Genomic DNA, 13,785 nt, shown 5'->3' with positions numbered 1-13,785 from the left:
ATGACGGATGGAAGGGGCTATCAGGGGACACCTGTGTCAATAGCTGGGCACAAAAATCTACCAGAATACCTGACCTGGGGCCCAGTGGCTGAACAGGGATCTTGATGCAGAATTGAGGTCCAGCTTGCAGTAGCATACACTGGGTCTTGGGTATTAACTTCCAGATTTGGCTGTTCTAATGAGCTTCCAAGACAACGATCTGCCTTGAATTGAATGGTCCTGAGTCAGGGGGAGGGCCCTAGCAGACTGAGGGGGCGGGGAACAAAGTGTCCCAAGCCAGGGGGATGGGGTACAGTAGTAGAGAGATCAGGGAGTAATTGCAGCAAGGGAAGGAAAGACAGGGGGAGCCAAGGTAGGGTGTTTCTTGGGTTTGTACCATCTACAGCACCACAGCCAGCCATGTTTCTGCTCTAGGTGCAGAGGCAGTTGAGGGGCAGGAAGAGAAAGAACAGACAGGCCCTGGCTCAGAGGCCTAGGAGGAAGCCATGCCCTGTCACAAAGTGTGTACAAGCCCTAGAGAACCTTCCTGTCCTACCTGAGGCCAGGTCACCCCCCACTGCAAGCTGTTCCCCCAGAAGCCATCATGTATCTGTGAGGAGCTGAGAGGTGACCTGGGGAAGGCAACATGGAGTGTTTTTGCAGTGCCTATCAGGGTCACTGTGGCCCTGAGTGTTCTCACCAGGTACCTCTCAAAGGACCATTGGGAACACAATCAGGATCTCACCACCAGCTTCCTCCAGCAGTTCTGAGGCCCACCGAGAGAAGAGCCACAGCCTGCGTTTCCTCAGGGCTGTGTGCCGTGTGCAGGACAGACCTCCCGCTGAGGGCTCCCGGGGCAAAGCACAGCATTCAGGAACGGGGAGCAATTCTGCTTCATCAGTGTGATGTGTCTGCAATGTCCAAGCCTGTCAAGGCTGGGCCAGACACTCCAGGGTGTTGCCGGCACCCAGTGCCGAGAGGCTGAACAACAGCTTGAGTGGTTCGTTACCAGGTGTGCTACACCCAATAATCACAACGGGGTGGAGAAGCAGAAAAGTTTATTTGCAGCTGCAAAAAGGTACAGGGAGAATAAAATCTCAAATCCTGCACAACAGAGCAGGAAGTTACACAGGCTTTTATACATCCTTTTTCCCAGCATACTTATCCAATAGCAAGCTGCCCCAAGTATCCATATAGCCAGCCAATCCAGTTCCCAGCTAGTTCCCTGATTCTCTGTATCATTTGTTAAACTATACATAAAGCTGCTTTATTCAGCATTGTTCTTCCATATCTCCCCTGTTTGGCCTTGCTTAGTTTCAGGCAGTCTGACTCTGCAACATACTGTTGCAGATTCTCAGCATAACTGCTGTGTGTGCCTCCAGGCGGGGGGGCCAAGGACACTTGGGCCTAGTACGCAGAGCTGCTGCGAGAGCCTCCAGGCAGGAGGGGGGCCAAGGACACCGGGGCCTAGTGCAAGGGGGCTTCATCGACACTCGTGGTCTTCCATCCCCTCGAGTTACCTAGTGGCCATGCCCCAGTGTTCCCAACAAGGGCCTGCCACAACTCGTTCATCCTGGACAGCTTGGGACCCCCAGCATGGGCAGGGGCAGGCACTTCCACAGCGGGTTCCATTCTTGGTGAGCCCCGGCAGCTCACGCTGTGCACTCAGAGCACAGCCACCCACAGACACGGCCGGGGGGAGGAGCGCAGGAAAAGTAGCCTCACCGTCAGCCCACAGGCGGCAAGGGCGTACTCCCTGCGCACCAGGCTACTCACCCCACTGTGCTGCCTCCAAGCAGGGCAGAGGCAGCTACAGTGACGCCCTAAGGACCCCCAGCATGGGCACTGGGAGGGCATTTGCCCTACTCAAGATGAGATTAAGGTGTCTGCAGCAGGGGTAGAGTATTATAGATCCCAAAATGGAAAACCAGATTGTAGGGAGGCGATGTGGTTCCCCGGAGCCCTGGAGGGGGACGAGCTCCGCCGGACACCAGAGTGGGCGCAGCCAGAGCACTCCAAGCCTGCCCCCCCAGAGGGTCAGAGGCTAGACAGGAAGTATAAGAGCTCAACCCCAGAGCTCACTCAAGAGGCAGCTGCTGGAGCGGCCAGACACCTCTGGCCCAGCTCCCGCCAAGGAGACTCCAGCAACCAGCAGCGGACCTGGAGACTGGCTGACACTCGACACGGACCAGCATGTGGGAGAGTTGCTGAGCCTACCCCTTGCCAGCTACCCCGAGGCTCCAATGGTGATCAACCCCCCTGAGGAACCCACCTTGACTCAGGTACCTCCAGAGGGAGAGTTGGGAAGTAGCCTGGGGTCAGCCGACCCGAGTCTGGCTGCAATGCAGCCGGAACCCACATCAGTGTGTTGCAGCCAGGAGCCCCACTGACACAGCAGCGAGCCTTTGGCCGCTGCTAGGGCCCCAGGCAGGGACACAGTGGAGTGGGAGGGCCTGCGTCCCCCCTGCCACCCAATGTGTGGGTGGCAGTCTCCCCCTCTCCCAGGCCACTCGGAGCCTGAAGCCTGGGTGTGCTGTTTACCTGTGTTTGCTCAGCCCCTGTCTGAGGGCCTGAGCCTTGGGGCATGGCTACTCTGGAAACTTCAAAGCGCTGTCGCAGGAGCGCTCCCGCAACAGCGCTTTGAAGTGAGAGTGTGGTCGCATGCGAGCGCTGGGAGAGAGCTCTCTCGGCGCTCCTGGTAATCCACCTCCACGAGGTGATTAGCTCCGAGCGCCGGGAGTGCAGCTCCCAGCACTTGGAACCTGTTAACACTGGCACTTTAAAGCCCTCTGACTTGCTGCACTCAGGGGGGTGATTTTTCACACCCATGAGCCAGCAAGTTAGAGCACTATGAAGTGTAAGTGTAGCCAAGCCCTTGGACTCTTTACTGCCCCGCCCTGACCCAGGGCCTGGGCCTGCTGACTATATAAACTGCTGCTCAGCCCCTGCCTGAGGGCCTGAGACTTCACTCTTTACTACCCCGCCCTGACCCAGGGCCTGGGCTAGTTATCTGTTAATTGTTACCTGTGTGTGCTCAGCCCCCTACCAGACGGCTTGAGCCAGGACTCCTGCGGCCGACTGATTCCCCAAGGGGCCATGCAAGGACTAAGGAAAGTGGTGTGGTTCCCCGCCGCCCTGGAGAGGGACGAACCCCGATGAACCATCTCTACACAGATATTCCCAGTATGCTGAAGGCTCTCCCACACTGTTATCCCTAGTGGGGTGCCACTGGGCTCAAACAGAGAACACGGACTTGCAAAGTGAGCCAGATGGGGAGGGAACGAGGCAGCCCAGGGAGCCCAAATGGAACCAGCAGCAGAGAGCAACCACCTGTTGGCCCTAGTCCCACAAAGACAACTCATCGCCAGTTTAGCTGATGAGAGAGGAGTAAGGGGTGATCTCTTGGGAGTAGTGACACATGAGCAGAAGCTGATGCGCCACAAGAATTATTAGAGGAGTTATAGCATCACAGTTTGCACAGAACTAGAAATGTGGCACATCTCCTCCACATAGTCCTAACAAGGGGAGAGGGGAATGAGCCAGTGAGAAAGTGAAGGACTTATGGGCCTCTACTTCTTTCCTCTCTCTCTTTGAGGTACCTGGGGACAATGCCTGTGCTAGAGCATATGCTGTTTGTCCTGTCCACCCAACATGTGATAGTGACTGTGAAAGGCTCAGGAAGATTAGAGAGGCTATAAAAATAAAACTCAATATTAATGCGGATTTCAACTATTCCCATATTGACTGGGTACATGTCACTTCAGAACGGGATGCAGAGATAAAGTTTCTTGACACCTTAAATGACTGCTTCTTGGAGAGGCTAGTCCTGGAACCACAACAGGAGAGGCAATTCTTGATTTAGTCCTCAGTGGAGCACAGGATCTGGTCCAAGAGGTGACTATAGCTGGACCGCTTGGTAATAGTGACCATAATATAATTACATTTAACATCCCAGTGGCATGGAAAACACCACAGCAGCCCATCACAGTAGCATTTAATTTCAGAAAGGGGAACTACACAAAAATGAGGAGGTTAGTGAAACAGAAATTAAAAAGTACAGCACCAAAAGTGAAATCCCTGCAAGCTGCATGGAAACTTTTTAAAGACACCATAATAGCGACTTGACTTAAGTGTCTACCCCAAATTAAAAAACATAGTAAGAGAACCAAAAAAGTGCTACTATGGCTAAACAACAAAGTAAAAGAAGCAGTGAGAGGCAAAAAGGCATCCTTTAAAAAGTGGAAGTTAAATCCTAGTGAGGAAAATAGAAAGGAGAAAAACTCTGGCAAGTGAAGTGTAAAAATATAATTAGGAAGACCAAAAAAGAATTTGAAGAACAGCTAGCCAAAGACTCAAAAAGTAATAGCAAAAAAATTAAGTACATCCGAAGCAGGAAGCCTGCTAAACAACCAGTGGGGCCACTGGACAATCGAGACATTAAAGGAGCACTCAAACACAATAAGGCCATTGCGGAGAAACTAAATGAATTCTTTGCATCGGTCTTCAAGGACGAGGATGGGAGATTCCTAAACATGAGCCATTATTTTTAGGTGATAAATCTGAGGAACTGTTCCAGATTGAGGTGTCAGCAGAGGTTTTGGAACAAATTGATAAATTAAACAGTAATAAGTCTCCAGGACCTGATGGTATTCACCCAAGAGTTCTGAAGGAACTCAAATGTGAAATTGCAGGACTACCGACTGTAGTCTGTAACCTATCATTTAAATCAGCTTCTGTACCAAATGACTGGAGGATAGCTAATGTGACACCAATTTTTAAAAAAGGGCTCCAGAGGTGATCCCAACAATTACAGGCCAGTAAGCCTCACTTCAGTACTGGGCAAACTGGTTGAAACTATAGTAAAGAACAAAATTGTCATGATGTGATGATGAACATAATTTGTTGGGGAAGAGTCAACATGGTTTTTTTAAAAGGGAAATCATGCCTCACCAGTCTACTAGAATTCTTTGAGGGGGTCAACAAGCATGTGGACAAGAGGGATCCAGCAGATATAGTTTACTTAGATTTTCAGAAAGCCTTTGACAAAGTCCCTCACCAAAGGCTCTTAAGCAAAGTAAGCAGTCATGGGATAAGAGGGAAGGTCCTCTCATGGATCAGTAACTGGTTAAAAGGTAGGAAACAAAAGGTAGGAATAAATGGTCAGTTTTCAAAACGGAGAGAGGTAAATATCGGTGTCCTCCAGGGATCTGTACTGGGACCAGTCCTAGTCAACATATTTATAAATGATCTGGAAAAAGGGGTAAACAGTGAGGTGGCAAAATTTGCAAATGATACAAAACTACTCAAGATAGTTAAATCCAAAGCAGACTGTGAAGAGCTACAAAGGGTTCTCAGAAAACTGAGTGACTGGGCCACAAAATGGCAGATGAAATTCAATGTTGATAAATGCAAAGTAATGCACATTGGAAAACATAATCCCATCTATACATCTAAAATGATGGGGTCTAATAGCTGTTACCACTCAAGAAAGATCTTGGAGTCATTGCGGATGGTTCTCTGAAAACATCCACTCAATGTGCAGCGGCAGTCAAAAAAGCAAACAGAATGTTGGGAATCATTAAGAAAGGGATAGATAATAAGACAGAAAATATCATGTTGCCTCTATATAAATCCATAGTACGCCCACATCTTGAATACTGAGTGCAGATGTGGTCACCCCATCTCAAAAACGATGTATTGGAATTGGAAAAGGTTCAGGAAAGGGCAACAAAAATTATTAGGGGTGTAGAACAGCTTCCATATGAGGAGAGATTAATAAGACTGGGACTTTTCAGCTTGGAAAAAAGGTGACTAAGGATATGATAGAGGTCTATAAAATCATGACCGGTGTGAGGAAAGTAAATAAGGAAGTGTTATTTACTCTTCATAACACAAGAACTAGGGGTCACGAAATGAAATTAATAGGCAGCAGGTTTAAAACAAACAAAAGGAAGTATTTCTTCACACAACTCAGTCAACCTATACAACTCTTTGACAGAGGATGTTGTGAAGGCAAAGACTATAACAGGGTTCAAAAACGAACTAGATACATTCATGGAGGATAGGTCCATCAATGGCTATTAGCCAGGATGGGCAGGGATGGTGTCCCTAGGCTCTGTTTGCCAGAAGCTGGGAATGGGTGACAAGGAATGGATCACTTGGTGATTACCTGTTCTGTTCATTCCCACTGGGGCACCTGGTATTGGCCACTGTTGGATGACATGATACTGGGCTAGATGGATCTTTGGTCTGATCCAGTGTGTCCATTCTTATATTCTTATGTTATGTAGAGTTTCTGCAGTCCCATACTGTGTAGGGGAGGGCTATACCTAAGTGATTCCCATGGTTACAGCATTGTCTGGGTACCACTCTGTGTATGCCAACATCCCTCTGAAAATCCCAAGGCTCCAGTGTACACGTGTGGTGATGACCAAGGCATGCAGAGCAGGCATTTTCTCAAGATAAGTTTGGAAATTTGCCCCTTGCCCCTGTGTGAACAAAATTGAGTGTGCCACCAACTCCCCAGCTTTGAGACTCTCCCCGCCTGGGCCCCTGCCTCCCTGGCTCAGCTCATACTAAACTGTGGAGTTTCCAGCTCTGGGGACTCAGAGGACCCTGGGAAATTAGGAATCTGTAAGGCAGTGAGAGCCAAGGAAAACACTGTAATGCCACAGGAGCCGGGGAAGTAAAAGGTTCATCCTTCACCTTATTGAGCTCCTTAATGTTTGGAGATAATAGAAAGACATCAGTTTATAGCCGAGCCAGTTAAACTCAGCAGTGCTTAAATGTTTGTACCATTAAAACCCTAACTTCAAAGCTGAGCTGTAAGGTAGAAAGCCAGAGGGTGGGGGCACCCTTACCTCCCAGTGCCCAGAGGAACTGCTAAGAAAACCATAATCCCAGGCTGCAGGTCACAGACGTGCTTGCTCCCAGGCCTGCAGGGCCTGTGTGTTGCAAAGGGGAACTCAAGAACAAGCCCTGCAGTCAGGTAAGGCCTGATCCTGCTCACATCAAAGTCAATGGAAGTTTTGCTATAGAAATCAACAGGAGCAGGATCCAGGTCTCAAAGAGCAGTGGTGAGGGTCTCTGGAGGGAGCCCTGGCCAATCCTCTGTGCCAGGAAAGGGGTGTGTATGAATTAGGAAGGACTGGTTAGGTTCTCCAACAGCTGCCCCCTAAAATGACGACAGCCACATAAGCTGGCTGGCGGGAAGGCCATTGTGAGAGAACACTCCCAGGGCAACAAGCTCAGCAGTTCTAGAATCGCAGACCAGTGGCGGCAGTTAGGGCCAGAGCTTGCCCAGGGAGCTGGAGTTATTGGAGGAGAACAATGACGGGTCCCAGACGGGGGGTGTTGAAGACGGCCATGGAGCACTACCTCTATGCCCGCTCCCGGACTGCAGATGAGCTGTTGGGGACAGAGGAGGTAGACGAGGTGAGCAAGGGGGAGGTGTGAGGCTTCGGGGAGTTGGAGCTCCTTGGTGTCAGCTGGAGCAGGGTGGGGTGAGGAAGGGGGAGGTGGGAGCAGGGAGGGTGAAGGAGGGAGCAGGTGGGAGCGGGCGGGGGTGAAGGAGGGAGAGGCGGGGGGCTGAGGGTGGGAGAGGTGAGAGCGGGGTGGGGGGGTGAGGCCAGGGGAAGTTGGGACCAGGGGAGATGAGGCCAGGAGAGGCGGGAGCATGGTGGGGTGAGGAAGGGGGAGGTGGGAACTGTGGGGGGTGAGGCCGAGGGAGGCGGAAGCAGGGGGGTGAGGCTGAGGGAAGTGCGAGCAGGGGGGTGAGGAAGGGGGAGGTGGGAGCAGGCTTCGGTGAAGCCAGGGGAGGTTGTAATTAAGGTGTAGGGGCCCCAGCCTGGGGGGAACAGACACAGTGGTAAGTCTAGTTTAAGCAGGTGGAGGCAAGGAAGAGGTGGAGGGTTTGGTCCCAGTGGGAGGCCAGGAAGTTATGGAGCGAAATATCTGGCTTTCACCCCCAGCTGCAAGTTCCTTCTTTCCACAGACATCAGGGAGTTTCATATCAGGCCCTTAGACATTTCAGTACCTGGTCTGTGAGTACAGTCAGGTACAGAGATATCGGAATTACCTCAACAGCACCTGTAAATTCTAGTCTCAGAACCAGAGACTAGCTTTAAATATCTCACTCCCAGAACACTGTGTTCTTTGTTTTCTTCTAGAAATTAATGTTTGGCTTATTAAACCATCAGGGTAGTTTATGAGAACTGCAATGCAAGTGGACTATTCAAATGTCAGACTGAAATCCCATTAATGTATTCTTTTTCTAGGTTAGCCACAGAAAACGATTACCAGCTTTAGCACCTAATCGGCTCCTGGATATTCCACTTGGGGCCAAGCTGCCTTTGCTACCGGGCTCCAGTACATTGTTCCGTTCCACCCATTTGGGCAAACAGGTAAAAAATTAGCTGTAGAAAGTGGCAAAATATCTCACTTTCTTTTTTCCTCACTCCTGCCACTACATAGGTAGAGTATGCCAGAGAATAACAGAAGCTTTTATTATCCTCATTCGTATAATTAATCTGTATATCAACAACATGCTACATAATTTGAAGTAAAGCACTTAAACCAAGTGATCAGTGTGAAAATCACTTATCCTAGCAAAATATAATTTCTCAAACCATGTACAATATTTAAAAAAAAAATCTTGGCTCTAAAAGACAAAGTCCTACTGTTCTTGGGCACCTTTTTATCAGAAAAAGATACTGCAGGCAAGACCAAAAAAAGCCATCAAGTCCATTCCACTGGGAAAAAGAAGGAATTCCAAATTCCTGATCCCTAAAAAAGACCGGGAGGGCTCAGGCATATCCTGGATCTCAAGGACCTTTATCACTGTCTAGCCAATTAGAAGTAGTGGTCCAAAGGAAAGCTCACGCAGGAAATTATCAAACTCCTTCTACAAGAAGGCTACTAGCCATGCATTCTGGACTTTGCCAATGCTTAGGCTGGGATTTACAAAGGCACCTAAGGGATTTGGGCACCTAATTTCCTTAGACGTCTTTGAAAATCTCAGCCTATTTGTATATATGGACACACCTCAATTACAGATTATATCTGAGATCTGTAAGAGGGGACCAGCACTACTAATTCTGTGTTCATGGAAAACTTGGCTGTAGTTGTCTACCTGCCCAGCAGGGAGTGCATGTGTTCTCCTTTCTGGAACTGCCATCCGTGAATCAACCTGTGTCACCAGTAGGGTGCTGAAATCAGCAGGGGTCACAATAAGCTACCTAGTCCCAGCTTGCTTGCCCAGCAGCCCTCTGAAATAAGCAAAAGGCCCAGCAGTCATGGCTGAGCTCAGAGGTTTCCTACTCCAGGGTCTGCTCCAAGGTATCATGAGCCTGGTGGAGATTTGTCAAGGCCAGAAGTTGTTATGGGTAGACACAAATTTTAGATCTTGTGGCCTCAGTAGGAGTCATGGTACCCATGGCAAGTTTGCACAAGAAACCACCTCATTGGACCCTGAGATCCCATTTTAAACAAGCCACACAGAGACTCTCCTATCACATCCAGATGGCCTTGGGGCCTCTTTGCCCAGGTGGCAGGCAAAAACAATCCTCAACATGGACTTGACTTCCCACTTCCACGAGCACAAATTGTAATGAGCATGGATACGTCCACGCTGGGCTGCGGAGACCACATCGAGGGACTTCACACCAGGAATGGCAGCGATGCATTCAGGATATAACAGCAGGCCTGCCCACACACACCAAGGACTTGGAGAGGCTTGGTATCCCAAAACGGGGTCCTGGTTCCAGTGGAAAACCACCATGCTCTATAACAAGAATAAGCAGGGGACACCAGGTTGCATTTCTCATGCTGGGAAGCTCTGCATACGTGAGAATGGGTTTTGTCTGTGAAATCTGGTCTCCCTCGTGAAATCTGTACAGTATAGGGTAAAAGTACACAAGACCAGATTTCACAGGGAAGACCAGTGTTTCTCAAACCGTGGGTCCCAACGCAAAAGAGAGCCATGGGGGGTTGGGAGGAGGGCAGATTGCAAGGTTATTGTTGGGGTTTGCAGTATTGCGACCCTTACTTCTGTGCTGCCTTCAGAGGTGGGTGGCTGGAGAGCAGCGGCTGCTGGCCAGGTACCCAGCTTTGAAGGCAACGCCCCGCCAGCAGCAGTGCAGAAGTAAAGGTGGCAATACCATACCATGCCATCCTTACTTCTGCACTCCTGCCTTCAGAGTTGGGTCAGGAGCCCTACAGTTACAACATGGTGAAATTTCAGATTTCAATTTCTGAAATCATGACATTTACAATATTTAAAATCCTATGACCATGAAATTGACCAAAATCGGCGTGAATTTAAGTCAAGTCCTACGCATAAGGTATTCCGGGTCACCACTTGGACCAAGGGCTGAGAACAGCCACAGACAGAGTCAGTTGCTAATAGACCCTACCATGAGTGGTCTCTGGAACACAACGTGGTGAGTCTACTGCTTGCGGGGGCGACCCGGAAGGTGGATCTTGTCAGCTTCTTGCATAGGTAAGTATCAGCCTGTCAGAGGATGGAAGCTCCACATGCCTTTCCCCACCAATATCTCTTAGAGGAAAGGTGTGGTAAGGGTTCAGTGGCTCTAACAGATCAATTCTGGCTCCACCCTGCTACCAATGAAGTTGGGCGATTCCATCAGGCTTGAAGGTTGGTCACAGATGATCACTCCGACCCAAGACACTTTGCTCTATCCCAACCCAGGAGATGTCTCCCTGTCAGCCTGTTTCCTGACAGGGCAGAGGCCTGGGGTTCCTGAATAGGTGCTGAAAACCCTAAAATGCATTTAGCCGGAGGACCTACGAAAGGGTTGCGGCATGGTGCACTCAGGCTTATGCTTATGCTCAAATAAATTTGTTAGTCTCTAAGGTGCCACAAGTACTCCTTTTCTTCAGGCACTTGTGAGCCCCTTTGAATTTCCCGACAAAGCACTGCTTGACTACCTTCTTCATGCATCTGTGTCTGGTCTAACGATAAATCCCATCTATGGTTCCACCACACGGATCTGTTCGCCACACATCTGAGTGCTAACATCAAAGGGTCAAAGCTGAGTGCCTACATTTAGGCTCCCAAATCTATATTTGAATTAGTGGCATGATTGTAAGAGGTTCTGGGCACCTACAACTCACCTTGATTTCAGAGAGGATCCTGTGTCTTGTCCAGTGCCATTTACTCTGGTTAGATAATGACTGACTCAACAGAGGAGGCTCCCCATTGGAAATGGAGCCATTAAAGCTGCTTCCAGTGCTTTGCCAGATTGCCTTCGGTGTGCACTGTGTTTCTGTAGCTTCTTATCAGATTGCTCTGTTTCTGGTTCTCTGGTTCCTCAGAACACCCATGTTCCTGAGGGCTTTGAACTGCTTAGCTGACAGCATCACTGTGTTAGTAGCAGCTCCCTGAGACAAGGTAGGTTTTCAGCTTTCGAGTTTTGCATGTGCCAATTACCTAAGCACACTGTGGGGGTTGTATAGTCCTCAGAGAGCCAGGTTGCCCACTGGTTAGCACACCTCTTTTTCCAGTCTCTCACCTCCGGGCAGGAAGGGCCTTCAAGCCAGTTCCTATCCCTTAATGTGGCTTATCCTCACCTCAGGCTTTCAGTGTCCCTCTCTCCCCTTACTAGAGGGGGAGATGGGGTGGAAATGAGATTTATGCCCCTCCTCCAACAAGGGCAGTTGGTAGGGGAGCTTGGGCCCTCCCACTCCACCAGGCTCCAACCCAGGGCCCACAAGAAACAACAATGTTGGGCACTCAGGAGTGCTCCTGGAGCTGCCTTTCTGGGTCACAACCTACCATCCTTCTCCCCTACAGCCTCCAAGTCCTATAAATAGCAAAAGAAAATATGACTAACCCTTCAGCCCCATCCAGGCTCAGCAGGCAGTCTTCTTCTTCACTGTGAGCCTTCTTCAGCATTCAGGAGCCCTCAGGGCAGGTCTGTCTTCCTCCCCAGCCTTCCCCTTCTGGGCTGATTGGCACTGGCTCTCTTTTAAGCTTCCTGTCCAGCTGGAGCATGCTCTGGAGGTGGAGATCCACCTGGGCCCAGTAGTGTCCTTTAACCCCTTTGGGCCCAGGGTGGGATTTGTACACCTGATCACTAGGAGGGTCATTGGCCTGGTCACCTTCCTCACACAGAAACTGCCTTTCTACACTTGCGTCTTGTCGTCTTGTCTGGATTTGACGCATTCAGGATTCAAGAGTCCTTTGTAGGGTCACTGGAGCATCTTGCTACCTTGGAGACATTTTGTCAAGCCCTCTGGATGAGGCCAGAACACCAAAAAGCTGCTGAGAACTCTAACCAAGACTCTGTTTACCTGGTCAATGGTAGTGGAAAAAATACCTTGACTTTCTTTCAGGATGATATCATGAAAATGGCTCAAAGGTTATTTACTCTTTAAAGACTGTCTTCAAATATATTGCCACAGAGTTTGGGAAGGAATCCAAATCTGCATACATTAGGGTCTAAGCCAGCCTGTACATAATTTAGGAGCCTAGAGTAATTCAAAGAAAACTGCCCCCATGGGGAACTGATTGACCCTTTGAGCCTGTGTGTGGCTTTATTCTCCAGATTACTATTGCATGGCATTTACTGGAATTAATTTATATGGTGAGGAGAATCCTCCTCCAGAAACTGGTCCCTTTACTCTCATGTGTCTTGACATCTTACATCTTATTGCATGTATTTGTATTTTGGAGCAATATATACAAACTGAAAGAGAAAATCTGAATTGTTCTGCCTGTAGTTTTTCTGAAATTTGGCTATAGATTTTATTTTTTTTAAATTAATTTAAAATACTTGAATAAAATCGTAGGATCTGATTTTCAAACCAGGCTTCCATTTTTGTAGGGGCAAACTTGCACTTACGATGGATGGCATCCACAACTTGCAACTGCAATGGACTTCCAGAGAAAGACATAAATATATTGCATACACCACACTCAGGCACAATTCACTACAAGCGCAAATTGTGTCCACAGAAGTAAATTTTAGTAGAGCATCTAAAATTCTCTATAAATATCTGAAATAGTTAGTCTTTTCAGTACAGCAACCAATCGAGCAGTTACTCAAATGCTGACAAGCTTCAGATTAAGACAAGTTTATCTTTCACTTTAAGAGTACCAGAAGTACATAAATCTTTTGTTTGGGTAAAATTCACACCTAGTGTAATTCTGCTGAAACCGGGAATTAATCTGACCGAATGATGTTTTAAAATTTTGGCCCGGATGTATAAAGAATTGTGGAATGTCTCTCTTCTACAGACAGCTGATATTTTGTTTATATTTTTGCAGCTTTATCAACCTTCCAGCGGTTTCGATCTTGGTGAGCCTTTCTGTCAAATAATGACAACGAAATATACGAGTCTCCACAATCCTCATTTGCATTCCTACTACAAGAGCACAGATAATCTACGGAGATTTAAAAGAGGAGGCTATGTCACCAATGAGAACAAAGTAGGTTAAATCACATGATGTTAGTAATGCGGGGCATGGGTGTTCACAAACGCTTAGTGTTGGCCTGACTGCTCCCCTAGAAGGCAGTGGGAGCTTTGCCATTGACTTCAATGGGAACAAGAGTTTGGCCAAGAGTGAGAGCTTTTTACATTCACACCCATCATATTTTATAGCTTATTTTGCCTTCACAGAAAACTCCTGTAGGAAGCAACACATGGCCATGCAGGCAGCACTCCAGACATCTGACTGGCACAAGGCAGGTTGCCTTACAATGAGCCAACACAACCCAAGGCAACAGCATGTGACTGCTTCTCTTGCTCTCCAGTGCAGGGCCCAGGCAGAACTCTACACTATTT

At 48.6% G+C, this 13,785-nt stretch overlaps 1 long non-coding RNA gene across 1 annotated transcript; it reads left to right on the top strand.

The window, feature by feature from the left end:
- Window positions 1-2,175: 2,175 nt before the first annotated feature.
- Window positions 2,176-13,338, top strand: LOC142073286 (uncharacterized). Its single transcript, XR_012670087.1, has 3 exons — window positions 2,176-2,261; window positions 8,256-8,381; window positions 13,268-13,338. It is a non-coding gene; the product is annotated as an uncharacterized LOC142073286 (long non-coding RNA).
- Window positions 13,339-13,785: the final 447 nt, after the last annotated feature.

Source organism: Caretta caretta, chromosome 9 (assembly GCF_965140235.1).
Source record: "Caretta caretta isolate rCarCar2 chromosome 9, rCarCar1.hap1, whole genome shotgun sequence".
Taxonomy (NCBI): Eukaryota; Metazoa; Chordata; order Testudines; family Cheloniidae; genus Caretta; species Caretta caretta.
This window is presented reverse-complemented; position numbering and strand designations above follow the sequence as displayed.